We start from the raw sequence: 15,474 nt of genomic DNA on the forward strand, positions 1-15,474 counted from the left end.
GTACGAACATATAAACGGAACTGAAAGAACTTGGAATAAATACTATAACGATGTCGTCACGACAGCCTCCTGTTCCGACAGAACACACGCTGGATCATAAGCTGCATAAATCTTTTAAACAGAAAAGATTATCACAAGTATAATTAATGAAAATAAGGTTGAGAGATTTTCTTTGAAATTAAATAAACTTCAAGGCTTCAAGTATTATATTACGAAACGGAAACTTACATTAACATGGCCACCCATTGTGGCGGTGGAGCGAATTTTCATGATACACATTCTCGCTTGTTTGTGGCTACATATATTTTTAATCACTTAAACTCTTAAATTTACAATAAAATGATTATATCAGTATGGAGCACAATACTTTTGCGTCCGACTCGCAACACATTCACAGAAGAACAGCTAGAGAGCGGCGCGGCTCCCTGCAGAAGTAAAAATTGGCAATTGTTATTTTGAAACATAGGTGCATCGTTTTTTTTTTTTTTTTTACTGATCGATAGCAGCGTATAACAGTTTATAGCTATCGTGATATTCTGCGCTTTTCAGGAGCGCGGCAAAGATATCTGGTTACAACATTCATTGGTATATGTTAAAAGTTCGCACATACTGACGCGAATACAGAAAGAAACTTTTACATGTTAAAAATCGCAGTGATAAAGGCTGTAATGTCACAATGCCTCCCATGTGAGGCATGATGATTCCGGAAGGATCATCAGGACTCACATGTAGTTTCAAGACATTACTGTGTTTTATCATCTGTTTACTTTCGTTCTAACATAAAATTGGAATGAGTTTGTCATCCAGTTATTTTATGCTTCCAGTACAGTTATGAAAACAAATAGTCTTTCAGTGTCTTTTGTGCACTTTGGCACTTCTCTCAGTTCATTGTAAGGTGTCCTTGCACTGTTATCTTAATTGCTGTTACTGTGAAACAAAATATGACAAAAAACAATCTTAAGTCTAACACACACAAAGATAAATGAATAATACTCTATATAGAATACAGAACATGCCAGTAGACAAACATACACAGATACATTGAAATAATTACTTAAACAGTCCTCTAAAATTGTCTGTGACCTGTTTGGTCTCGTAATGTTTTTTTTTATCCGTTTCATTAGATTCTTTTAGAATGTCGTTGTTAATCAGGACGTTTCACTTGACACTACACTGTACACTTTTATTTGTCACACGCTCACTTAACCGGAGTCTGCAACGTCTATTCTCGTTCGGTGAGCGGCGTCGTCCGAGAGGTCTCGACCCTGGGTAGCGTCTTTTTTGTGTTCGCTCGTGTTGCCTCTCTAGTGTCTCGCATCAAGCGTCATGTCGTTTACATGCAAATAAACAGAAAGAAACCTGTGTTAGGTTCGTGCTATAATGTAGACTTACAGGTAAAGGTTTTATAGGATTCTGGACAGGATTGATAACCTTCCCTTCCAGTTAACGTTTCAGTGCTCAGTAATGCCTTGTCTTTATTTAACTATCTATCGCAAAATATCCGACGTGACTGATTAAATGGAAATTAATTTGACGCTAAGACTTCTCTTTCTACAGAATAAATAAAGTTCATAATTAAGTTTCACCGTGATAGCTTTAGCAATGACTCTTGCGTAGTTGTGAGACGGAAAACATTCTAAGGTCAATGACACGCCTCCACAGCGCGCGCGTCGGTTTTGTTTCAAATGTTAATTGTTGAGTCCAACTGCAAGCAGCTCCGCGCTGTTGCCGGTTACTAGTCCAGTGCAACATGCGCTCGTGTATGCTCGTATGAAGTTTAACGTGTGTCACTCGCTCTCTGCTAAAATGAGAACACGCGGGAAACACACGTCTAGTGTCCTTTCTCCATCGTCGATCGGCGTATCGAAAACTTGGGTAGAAAATACCACCGTCTGTTTCGAGGATTTCAAACGACAGTCCCTGCGACCTGCCATGCTGCTTACACACAGGTAAGTGAAGCCAACGTTTTACATATAGTTTGCAAAATGTTTTGCTGTGATCGCTGTCACTACCTGCACTTGCGTGTACACACGTCACTGCACACGTATTTTGTACACTTTATCACTCGCATTTTGTTTAGAACGTCTTAGAGTGTCTGCAAATTCACATCTCCCATCTCACATTGTGATTTCAAAGTTCACAGTTCAAGTTACTCACAGGTAAATACATTACAAGATTAAACAATGTCCATAAATTACATACATACATACATACATTTCTTAAGTTTGCTTACAGTCACAAAATTCTGTTAACCTTTTCAGTCACGCCCAGCCGGATTAGCGTATTGAATACCACTACTTGTGCATCAAGGCACGATTATTTCGGTTATTCTCTCTCCCTTTTACAAAGGTAAATTTTTTTAAAAAAACAAATCTTTTAAGCAGCTTGTTATTTCGTTTCTCTTCAAAATTTAGTGTCACTGTTTATGTAGAGCACAGATTGAACAAATTCTGTCTCTACTGGTCGAGCATACTCATGCATTTCTCTCCGGAAGATTCATGCTTCATAAAGTTACTGGCTGCAAGTACTACTCGCGGAATGTATTATAATCTCTCAACATTGCTACTCGCGATACGCGATTAGAACAAAACTTTCGCTAACGGATCTCTCCCACAAATTTCGTTTCCACTTCAACCGTCTAAAGAGCACTCAGATGAGCCTGTCAAATTCTAATCCTCACTTTTTTTTAATGGGATAGGATGGGGAAGTGGAAGAGGAGAGGATCAAATATGAACATAAATACACGATATACATATACAAATTCTAGCACAACTACACTAGGATATTTTTGTGACCTTAGATGCATGACATGCGTCACGTGTGCCTTCAAGTGGCTACTCTTTAATCTAATATCAGATCTTAGTTTTATTATTATAATGTGAGTCATATCTGGTGACAGCTTTCTAGTTTCTCACGCTTCCTTCTGGGCGATTGTCGGGCTTGGCTGTGAAATAGCTAATTACTTTAGTGCATCTTACATGTTTAAAGAAGAAACGTTTACCATCAGGAATACTTCAGACTTGTCAGTACGACGTATATGTTTCCATGTAGTGGCACTCTCGACTACATGACCTAACAGCTATTGTGAAACAGAATAAAGGAAATGCTTTGTTGCTTAGCTATTAAATCTTTATGAGGCTTACTGTTCGTAGATGATACTTTGAATCTGAGATTGAATCTCCTGAAAACTATCAAATACTACGTGATACTCTCTCTCTCTCTGTTATTTACTGCTTTTGACAGTTCAAACACTTGGCTACACAAATCTGTTTAATTCTAAAGATCGCGCTAACAAAAGGTATAGTTCATGGCGGTGTTACAATAACGCACAGTTTACACGCAATAGGCTGTACTCTGTACACTTAAAGACTAACATTCCATCTTGAGGGCTGAAAAAGAAATTGCTTAACCTAATATTTCACATACATATATATTCATTGGAGTTGGAAGGTGGCAATTTGCTACTTCCTTCCGTATCTCCTTTCACCAATAACGGCATTTCTCAATGCCAACAGCCAACTTGGACTGCTTACACCTATGACTAACTTAAAACTAACTGAGAATCTGTCCTCTCAAATGGAATGTGCTTTCCTTTTCGTACGCCATAATAAATCAAATCTTCAATTACCTCCATAGTTTTTCGCCAAAGTGTGAGTACTCGTATTGGTGTGTTTGAATACGGAAGTGTTTCACAGGTTAAACCTTAGGCTAACGTTCCTTTGCTTGTTACTTTGCCTCGTTATACTTCTTGAGATCCTGGTGGTGATACAATTCTTTAATTCTGCCAGATGCTGGATCCGCTATTAGATAACATCCTGTATGTGGTTTTCTAATTACTACAAATGGTCCGTCGTACAATAGCCTCCATTTCCGATTTCTTTTCAACAACTTCGATGGCTTAAAATGTGTCCGTAAAAGCACCTTTTCATTAATATCATATGTAAGAGCCTTAGATACTTTCTTGTCATAAGACTTCTTGCGTAGATTCGCCTGTACAGCTAAGGATACCAATGCTTGCCTAAGTTCTGCATCTAAATCTAATTCTGGTTCTACAATTTTAGGTATGGGATCTAACCATTCATTTCTTTCCCGATGACTCGTCATTAATTCCGCAGGTGTAAATCCAGTTGAGAAGTGTGGAAGATTTTTGACAATCTGCTCGAATGAAGATACAAAGTCAATCCAACGTGTTTGTCGATTAGGTATGTAGGTTCGAATGAATCTATTGAACTCTTTGAAGATACGTTCGGTGGGATTAGATTGCGGTCTGAAACGAGATAGAAGTATTTGTTTGATGCCATGCCTGGCAAGAAAATTGCGCCATTGTCTGCCAGTGAAATTCGATGCATTATCTGATAGAATGGCCTCCGGCTTGCCAAATCGAGGAAAATAGTCTTGTTCGATTCGACGGATGATCGGAAGTGCATTGGATGATTTCACTGCATAAAGTCTCACATGTTTTGTGAAAAGATCCAACAATGCGACTAGGTATTTCACCCCTCCCCTCCCTTGCGGCAGGGGGCCGGCGAGATCAAGGGCCAGAACTTGATTTGGTCTCTCAGTAATAATTGGATTCAGAGGAATTAGGTTCGAATGGTTGAAGGGTTTTGCCTTCTGGCAGATAAGACATGTACTTAACAACTTGTGGATTCGATGGTGCAAGTTTGGTACATAGCAATACGCAGAAATCTTTCGTTTGCATTTTTCAGGTCCATAATGACCCCAGGAAAGATGTGTGTACCAGATAAGGTGTTCAACGTATGCGTGTGGTATACACACACACCATCTACCAGAGAGGAGAGAAGTTCGATGGAATAAAACATCGTTGTGTAGTTTATAAAATTTGGACAAGTGGTGATCGGATTTTGTTAGAAGAAGTTGTTTGACCTTACGCCATTTGGGATCTGTTTCTTGAAGTATACGCATCTGCTTGCAGAGCTGAAGGAAATACTTTATATGTAGTGGGTCTTTCATTAGAAGAATTCGGTAGTTAGACATCTGCTCGATAAGTTCACTGGAGTCGGGAAGTCCTTGCGGCATGCGTGACAAAGCATCCGCGATAATGTTGTTTTTACCCTTGATGTATACTATTTCGAAATCATACTCTTGCAAGAAGAGACTCCATCGTGTAAGACGAGGATGAAGAAGTTTACACGAGAGCAAGAAACTAAGAGCTTGGTGATCAGAAAAGACCTTAATTTTCCGACCATGGATGTAGTAATTGAACCTTTTAAAGGACCATACAATGGCCAGAGCCTCCAACTCTGTCACCGAGTATGACCTCTCACATTCTGTGAGAACCCTACTTGCAAAGCTGATAACTCTTATCTCTTCTTTTCCATCAATTACTTCTATTTGAAACAAACAAGAACCAAGCCCCTGAAATGAAGCATCTGACGAAATACAGAATTCTTTATCCATGTCTGGATGGAACAAAATATTGCTGTTAAGAAGTGCTTGTTTAATGCGATCAAAATCTGCCTGACACTCTGGCGTCCAATGACAGTGAGTATTTTTCTTTAGAAGATCATGCAATGCTTGACTGTTCATTGACTGGCCCGAAATAAACTTTCTGAAAAAGGAAGTCATTCCGAGAAAGCCTTTCAACTGGCGTTTAGAAGAGGGCACAGGAAAGTTTTTAATAGCTACTAGTTTGTCTGGATCTGGGGTAATTCCCTGTGATGATACAAGATGTCCTAAAAATTTAATCTCGCTTTTACCAAATTTAGACTTATGTAGATTAGCTGTGACTCCACAGTCAACAAACCTCTGGAAAACTTTGCTTATTATGTCTAAATGTTCTTCCCAAGATTTCGTAGCAATCAGTAAGTCATCAACATACGCTGTTACTCGATCCAACAGTTCAGGTCCTAATACATGATCAAGTGCAGCTATGAATACGCCTGAACTCACATTCAAACCAAATGGAACTACTTTGAATTGGTATGATCTACCTGCAAATATAAACGCTGTGTATTTTCGAGACTGTGATGTCATCTTGACCTGCCAGTAGCTCGATCTCAAGTCTACCGATGTGAGGAATTTTACTCCATGAAACCTTTGTAATTGTTCATCCATAGCCTCAGGTCGAGTTCTTACTGGAATAATTATTTTATTTATGTTTCTTGCATCCAAAACTATACGTACACTACCATCCTGCTTCAAAACTGGCAATAACGGACTACTGTAAGGTGAGTCTGACGGTTCAATGATCTCCCACTTAAGCATTTTACGTATTTCATTTTTCACAGCCTCACGCCTTGCATACGGGACAGAGTACGTTGTCTTGCAAAAAGTAGAATGGGGAGCGACCTTCATGTCATATTCGTAGTCACGTATTACTCCAGGTTTCGAAGAAAAGACATGAAGATACCTCATAAGTAAGTGCAGTAAATCTTGCCTTTGTATGTAATCAAGTTCACTTGATTCGCTTACTTTATTCAAAATCTCTTCTCTAGTCGGAAGTCCGTCATCAGTATCAAAATCCGTCCAACTGTTATCCTGTCTTGTCATGTGTGCTTGGTTCAAAAACATTCGCTGTACCAGTCTGCGTACCTTAACTTTGTGCTCAGTGTTGACTCTTTTGACCTTGCCGCGCAACAATTGCAGCGTTACCTCCTGTTCACCTACTCGGATTGTACAGATACCCTTTTCTATATCAATCACTGCCTTATTCTTCCTCAGGAACTCCATTCCTAATAAGCATGACACTGACAAATTCTTAACTACTAGAAATACACACATGAAAGAAGTAGAATTAATCCTTATCGGTACCTGAGCTTGCAAATTGACTCGCTGTGATAAAGATCCTACTGCTCCTGTTACTGAACAACCTTGTACTGGTAACGTTAAAATTTTCATCCCTGCAGAAACTTTCTTAAACATACATAGTGATAAAGCATTTACGTTTGCACCAGTATCAATAATAGCATCTATTGGTGTATTGGCTATGTAAATTTTAGTCATTGCTTGTACTTCGTCTTCCCATACGTCATTCAAGTCTGTCTCAATATTTTCCTGCAACAAATCGTCTCTCAAGTCAGTGTCGCGATCATAACGTAGTACGTTAAGTCGTTCAAGGTCGAGTTTGCCCCCATTATGTCCCGCAGCATCCCCAAGGAGGCGAAAAGGTGCTGCCTTTAGTTATTCCGCTTTCTTGTGATGCGACTGATTTGATTCTTCTGTCACATCACTTGACCATTCTCGCTGGTCTTTTACCCATTGTGTGTGTTGATTTGTATCAAACCCTTGTTGGTACTGCACTTGGTTACCAGGCTGAAAAATCGGTACATTACTTGCCTGCGTAAAATATACCGGTGGATTGTATTGTTTTCTTGGTTTATTGTTATTGTATCTAAAGTCCTGTTGTGGTGGCGTGTACTGTTGTTGTTGCATGAATGGTTGTTGCTGAGGCGTGTATTGCTGTTGTTGCTGGTGTTGTGGCTGCCCACAGGGTTGTGGTGGAGGTAGCTGACCTCCGCAATTTTGATTGTTGCAACGTTTACCCTTGTATTTGTTCCCATTCTGGTAGAAGTTACTACCGTTATTGTTTGATTGGTATGGGGCATTCCCGTAATACTGTTGTTGCGTGTTGTATATTGGATTGTACCGTTGGTTGCCGTAATGCTTGTTTTTGTGTTTACCATTACGGTAACCATTGTTTCGGCCTCTATTGCGGTTATTGTACTGTTTGTTTCCGTATTGTGTTTCGTGTGAACCATTTCCATTACTACCGTTTCCATTCGAATACGTGCCTGCGTTGTTGTTCTTACGGTTAGAATTCGCACGCGCGTCTTCGTGTATAAGATCGAGCGAATCAAGGACGGATAAAAATGCGTCCTGATCTTCCTCTGACACGTTCACTAATTTTTCGCGTATGGAAATGGGTAGTTTTGACTTAAGAATCATAATAACATCTTTTGTTGTTATGGGAGTGTCCCAATATTGTATCTTTCTCAAGTACTTTTCAAAGTACCGGCGAAGTCCGCCACTGTTCGAATGGAAAGGTTCGGCGTTGTAGACCTCTTTGCGTAGGCGTTGCTGAACACCTGCGCTCCAAAATTTGCTTAAAAAGTTCTTCTCAAACTCGCTAAATGTTTTGCATTTATCAACCATCTCGGTTCCCCATATAGCACTTTCTCCTTGTATGTATCCGGTAATGAATTGTATTCTCTGTTTGTCATTCCAGGCAGCTGGAAAGACTCCTGAAAAGTTCTTTAGGAAAACGACTGGATGAATATTTCGCTTTTCGGGTTGGAATGGTTGAAAAACTCGGTGTTTCAATACACTCTCCTCTTTCATGAGGGTTGTGAGTGTCAATTGTTCAGTGTTGTTGTTGTGTGAATCGTTAAATTCATTTTTCGGTCGCGGAATGTACTGTTGTGTGTTGTGTTGTCTGGTATTGATGTTCATCTGGCTCAGAAGGTAGTGAGTGTTTCCCGTCACTCTGGTTATCATACTGTAGTGTTTGAATTTGCTGTTTCAGGTAGGATATCTCATCTGTTACTTGCTTCCGCCATTCCGGCAAATCCCGGGTAAACACTCGTCTAATTTGGCCTAGTTCAGTACAAACAGTGTCTCCTGAACTGCCGGGTGCAGATAATATGTCTAAGGTTGCGGATTTAACAACATCTTTCAAGTCACGTGTAACCTTCTCCTTAACAAGCTTCTCTTGTACATCAATCCATTCTTTGTAATGTTCGGTAAGTGCTTTAGTGTGCGAAGCAACACTACTGTTAACTCTTTCCTCAATAGTTCGGTCCGAAATGTCATTCGCCATTGCACTTACTTTTGATTCTACAGTGGCTACCGCTGTCGCTAACTCGTCTACCTGTCGTGCAACTGTTTTATACGCAAGTTTTACCGAATCGGTTTCTTTGCGACACGCTTCGATTTGAGTTGTGAGATTCTGACCAATGTTATCAATTTTGTTATTCAGAGTGCTTATCTGTGTTGTCAAAGTGGCTACTTGCGCCGTGACGTCACCCTTAACCGAATCTATCTGTGCTGTGAGAGAGCCTACTTGCGTAGTGAGGGTACCTACTTTCGCATCAATGGTGGTATTTACGTCATTCCTAACTGAGTCAATCTGTGTTGTCATATCCGTTTTCAACTCTGATAAAAACTTGTCTCTGTCTTTCTCACGTTGTTCGCGATCACGTTCGCGCTGTTCCCTCTCCTGTCTGTCTAGTATCAATTCCTGTAACATTTTGACAATGTCAATTGATACCGTTATCGGGGAGGTGGGTGTTTCCTGCTGAGTGTCGTCCACGTTAGCTACCTCTTGTCTGTCGTCTGTCCTGGCCGTCGTTCCGCGTGAGCGGAGTCGGTAATGTTTGTTAACAGTGCCGTCGCTTTCGTCTGCAGAGTTCGCGCTCGATTGTCCGTCCACCATATTGAAATTCAACTATTGCCAACTTAAAATGGGTACTGCCAACTGAAATTCTGATTGTTAATTATTATTGCCGCGCAAGTTAAAGTCGCGGCGCGTTCGTCAAATGTCTGATATTACGTGGGTAATAACTGACACACGTCTGTAGCAAAAAGACAAGATGGAGTCAACGCCGTTGAAACAATTGATTGCCAACGCTGTTACACAGAAAAGACTGAAATGGTATCCATCTTGAACTTACACGAGAATACTAACTACAGTATAAAACAAATAGTCCAGCAAAAGGTTACAGAAAATGTTCAAATATTTACGTAGAAAAAAAAGTGTTTTTTTTACGTTAAGCTACAGAAAGGATAGAGTGAGGTCGAATTTAAAGGTCAAATGAGCTACTCTTTAGACAGAACTATGGCAAACGAAAATTTGGTACTCACTCGGCGTTGTCTTCAAAACTGCAAATCTGCGTCTTATTAAATCCCAAGATATTTGTGTAAATACCGCGTCCTTCAATATTGCGTATATTTATTGCTCATCCGTAATTTTATGCAGCATTGGGCTCCAAAGAGCGATACATGAAATAAGACAATCATATATTAGTACCGTGACACTTTCAATATTTTAGTCAAGTCCCTGTTCGGGCGCCAGATCTGGTATGATTTTTTTTTTAGTGATTTAATTGAAAGCTTTGTTGCTTTGGTAAAAATAAAATTGGTTCTTTTTGTCGTGACAGAATAAATTACTATTAATCACACTAGATTTGTCGGAGAACAGCAGCAACATGTGTAATTGATCCAGCTTTAAGAAATTCTATTACCTTTTAGCGGAAAATTCGTGCGGTACTCTCCGACGTTAGAAAAGTCGTGGTGTTCCGTTCGGAGCAGGAGGCGGCTGTCTTTTGTCATTCGCGATATCGAAAATTACTAAAAAATGAACAGAAATTTTTTTCGGAGGAAGATCGCGCGGAGAAAACAGACAGAAGTTACATGAAAGAAACCTAAGGGACCAACTAATTGGATTTGTACGAACATATAAACGGAACTGAAAGAACTTGGAATAAATACTATAACGATGTCGTCACGACAGCCTCCTGTTCCGACAGAACACACGCTGGATCATAAGCTGCACAAATCTTTTAAACAGAAAAGATTATCACAAGTATAATTAATGAAAATAAGGTTGAGAGATTTTCTTTGAAATTAAATAAACTTCAAGGCTTCAAGTATTATATTATGAAACGGAAACTTACATTAACATGGCCACCCATTGTGGCGGTGGAGCGAATTTTCATGATACACATTCTCGCTTGTTTGTGGCTACATATATTTTTAATCACTTAAACTCTTAAATTTACAATAAAATGATTATATCAGTATGGAGCACAATACTTTTGCGTCCGACTCGCAACACATTCACAGAAGAACAGCTAGAGAGCGGCGCGGCTCCCTGCAGAAGTAAAAATTGGCAATTGCTATTTTTAAACATAGGTGCATCGTTTTTTGTTTTTTTTTACTGATCGATAGCAGCGTATAACAGTTTATAGCTATCGTGATATTCTGCGCTTTTCAGGAGCGCGGCAAAGATATCTGGTTACAACATTCATTGGTATATGTTAAAAGTTCGCACATACTGACGCGAATACAGAAAGAAACTTTTACATGTTAAAAATCGCAGTGATAAAGGCTGTAATGTCACACTTTCCACAAAACAAATTACTGCTTAATTTAATACCCAATGCTCCTTCTGGCTGCCCTTGACAAAATCAAGCCCACTCGAACACACGCCTAAAATTCCCCTATTACACAACAACTTTTCACGATTACATTTACATAGTTTTAATAAAATATCACATTGTCACTTAAAGTATGTCCTCCATTCACTCTCTCAGATTCTCCAAAACACTCACACAACCAAAACACAATGAAATAATAACCGTCCAATGTATTGTTAATTACGTCAGAAACCTGTGGCAATGAAACTAAAGAAAATTCCAGAAAGTTAGATTATATGAACCTAACCTTTTGGTCGTAGTTTCAATTGATACTACAGATGAACACATTACAGTTCCTAACTCAGTTTCACAATGCCAGCAGTTATTATGTGTTTTAGGTAAAAATTTACATCTCAGAAAATATTGAAGTTATTGGTTTGAAATTTTGGCAGTTGGTTGTGTTACCCATAGAATTTGGCACATTAAGTACGAAAGAGATCGATTAATATTTAATAGCACATCTTCAGATTCATAGAGAGTATGTTTAACGTACGGTACTGCACGCAACGTTAAGCAAGTACGCCGCTCGACCGGCTCAGTAGCCAGCGTCAGCTGTGCGAGCGTGAGAACCAAAATCTGCCCTCCTGCCGGCTCCACGGCAAGCTACGTGCTCAGTGCAAGGTGACAACTCGTAATAATTTGCTACGTTACAGTGTGATAGTACTATTTGTTGCTACAATTGCTTCCTCCACTTAACCTCGCCGTAAGCGAGAGAGGAGCCTCGGGAGGTGACCTCGAGTCTCGTCTCCCCGAAAGGCGCTTCTTATCTATGGTGTGCGCTTGTGTTTGTTTACTTACTACTTATTGTACTACGTATGTACATTTATTCACAATTTTATAAAGTTCACATGTTTTACAGTATGCATCTTATACATTCTACAAATTACACATTTACATATTTGAAAATAATAATCCAAAGAAATAAATAATTATTTGTTTTACTTGTACAAACAGGACAATTCGTTGCCCTATTTCTAATACCAACTCATTTCTAAATTCGTTGTTTGTAATACTTGTAGATTGTTGCTGTCGTGTGATGTGCTACCTTACCGTAAATGTACACTACTGGCCATTAAAATTGCTACACCACGAAGATGACGTGCTACAGACGCGAAATTTAACCGACAGGAAGAAGATGCTGTGATATGCAAATGATTAGCTTTTCAGAGCATTCACACAAGGTTGGCGCCGGTGGCGACACCTGCAACGTGCTGACATGAGGAAAGTTTCCGACCAATTTCTCATACACAAACAGCAGTTGACCGGCGTTGCCTGGTGAAACGTTGCTGTGATGCCTCGTGTAACGAGGAGAAATGCGTACCATCACGTTTCCGACTTTGATAAAGGTCGGATTGTAGCATATCGCGATTGCGGTTTATCGTATCGCGACACTGCTGCTCGCGTTGGTCAAGATCCAATGACTGTTAGCAGAATATGGAATCGGTGGGTTCAGGAGGGTAATACGAAACGCCGTGCTGGATCCCAACGCCGGCCGCGGTGGTCTCGCGGTTCTAGGCGCGCAGTCCGGAACCGTGCGACTGCTACGGTCGCAGGTTCGAATTCTGCCTCGGGCATGGATGTGTGTGATGTCCTTAGGTTAGTTAGGTTTAAGTAGTTCTAAGTTCTAGGGGACTGATGACCACAGCAGTTGAGTCCCATAGTGCTCAGAACCATTTGAACCATTTGGATCCCAACGGCCTCGTATCACTAGCAGTCGAGATGAAAGGCATATTATCCGCTTGGCTGTAACGGATCGTGCAGCTACGTCTCGATCCCTGAGTCAACAGATGGGGACGTTTGCAAGACAACAACCATCTGCTCGAACAGTTCGACGACGTTTGCAGCAGCATGGACTATCAGTTCGGAGACCATGGCTGCGGTTACCCTTGACGCTGCATCATAGACAGGAGCGTCTGCGATGTTGTACTCAACGACGAATCTGGGTGCACGAATGGCAAAACGTCATATTTTCGGATGAATCCAGGTTCTGTTTACAGCATCATGATGGTCGCATCCGTGTTTGGCGACATCGCGGTGAACGCACATTGAAAGCGTGTATCCGTCACTGCCATACTGGCGTAACACCCGGCGTGATGGTATGGGGTGCCATTGGTTACACGTCTCGGTCACCTCTCGTTCGCATTGAACAGTGAACGTTACATTTCAGATGTGTTACGACCCGTGGCTCTACCCTTCATTCGATTCCTGCGAAACCCTACATTTCAGCAGGATAATGCACGATCGTATGTTGCAGGTCCTTTACGGGCCTTTCTGGATACAGAAAATGTTCGACTGCTGCCCTGGCCAGCACATTCTCCAGATCTCTCACCAAGTGAAAACGTCTGGTCAATGGTATCCGAACAACTGGCTCGTCACAATACGCCAGTCACTACTCTTGATGAACTGTGGTATCGTGTTGAAGCTGCATGGGCAGCTGTACCTTTACACGCCATCCAAGCTCTGTTTGACTGAATGCCCAGGCGTATCAAGGCCGTTATTAGGGCCAGAGGTGGTTTTTCTGGGTACTGATTTCTCAGGATCTATGCACCCAAATTGCGTGAAAACGTAATCACGTCAGTTCTAGTATAATATATTTGTACAATGAATACCTGTTTATCATCTGCATTCCCTCTTGGTGTAGCAATTTTAATGTCCAGTAGTGTATTTGGTGATAAAGGGGTGTTCATGTCATCATCTGCGTCTATATGTTCATCTGATTACATAACAGTGTCTGAATCTCTGTTGTCTCATGCGTCTTATTGTGGTGTAGGATGCGTTTCCGGTCATGATTTTGGATATGTCCGCCCCTGGTAGCTGAGTGGTCAGCGCGACGGAATGTGATACCTAACGGCCCGGGTTCGATTCCCGACTGGGTCGGAGATTTTCTTCGCTCATGAACTGGGTGCTGTGTTGTCCTTATCATCATCGTTTCATCCCCCTCGAAACGCAAGTCGCCGAAGTGGCGTCAGCTCTTAAGACTTGCACCCGGCGAACGGGCTACCCGACGGAAGGCCCGAATCACACGGCATTTCCATTGTGGATATGGTCGCTGCTGCTTGTAGGTCTTGTGTAGCGCTCTTGAAATTTCATCAGTGATACGGTGAAGTATGTTCCTGTTTTCTGGCTTTCTTAAAGCTTGCCTGATGTCTTCGATTTCTGACGTCGGCCTTAAATGTGTGAGTGTGGCACATTTTAGTATTAAGTGTTCCGGGCACCATGTTGCCCACATTCATAAATATCACCTTGCCTAAGGCCAAAGCGGTGCCGGTGTGTAGCGTTAGGGCCGTGTCCCGTCAGGAAGCGTACCAACCGCGACTTGTGTCAACGTATCTGAGTCTGAACCGTTCCGGCATGTTTTGGGTTGGAACTCAACAGCTGAGGTCATAAGTCCCCTAGAACGTAGAACTACTTAAACCTAACTAACATAAGAACATCACACACATCCATGCCCGAGGCAGGATTCGAACTTGCGACCGTAGCAGTCGCGCGGTTCCGGACTGAAGCGCCTAGAACCGCATACCACCGTGGCCGGCGATGTTTTGGGAAGAAGGAGAAAACCCAACGGCCCTTATCGGATGTTTCTCATCCTTTTTGCGATGTCTCAACGATCCAAAGACGGAAATGACGTTTTCCTGTAATATGGTGCCCCATTATCTCATATACCTTATCCAGTCTCTCCCTTTTGAGCCAGTATGCTGCTGTTCTGTATCTAATGGTTATGTCAATAGGTTATGTTGCAAGTACAGCGCATAGGGCTTCCATGGATGTGGTGCCAAATGCCTCTCAAATTCTGAGCAATACACCTCTTTGTCCACGCCTCACAATGGTTTTTTTGGTCGTAAGTGACAGTCGATGTGTCCAGGCCTTTGCTGCGAAACACGTTATAATTCAAAGAGGAGTGTATGATACAATCGCAGAGTCGGCAATGGTAGTCTGTAGTGAGTTAAGTTTAGCGTGGCGGGTTTGCCGCGTTGAGGCAAATTCATAGCTGAACATAATGTGACCTCACTTATTAGCAGTCCATGCTTATCGGTCATGGCAACATCCCAAATGTTGCCGTTTTAAGTTGTGGTATTAACGGCAGCCTACGCATGGTAGCCAGCCAAGAGAAAATTGTTCCATCTAGTGTGCAGGATATGTGAGTCAGGCGAAATATACTCGCGCTTCGAGGAGAATGTAGTAATTTCAGTTGGAAACATGACAGACGCTCACGGGTGTGATTCTTACAGCTTGTGGTTGTCAAATACTGACACGAATTATTTACAGAAGAATGAGAAGCAAACCTCGGGTAGGATCAATTTGGTGTCTGGCGAAATGC

This window comes from Schistocerca piceifrons, chromosome 5 (genome assembly GCF_021461385.2).
Source record: "Schistocerca piceifrons isolate TAMUIC-IGC-003096 chromosome 5, iqSchPice1.1, whole genome shotgun sequence".
Lineage (NCBI taxonomy): Eukaryota > Metazoa > Arthropoda > Insecta > Orthoptera > Acrididae > Schistocerca > Schistocerca piceifrons.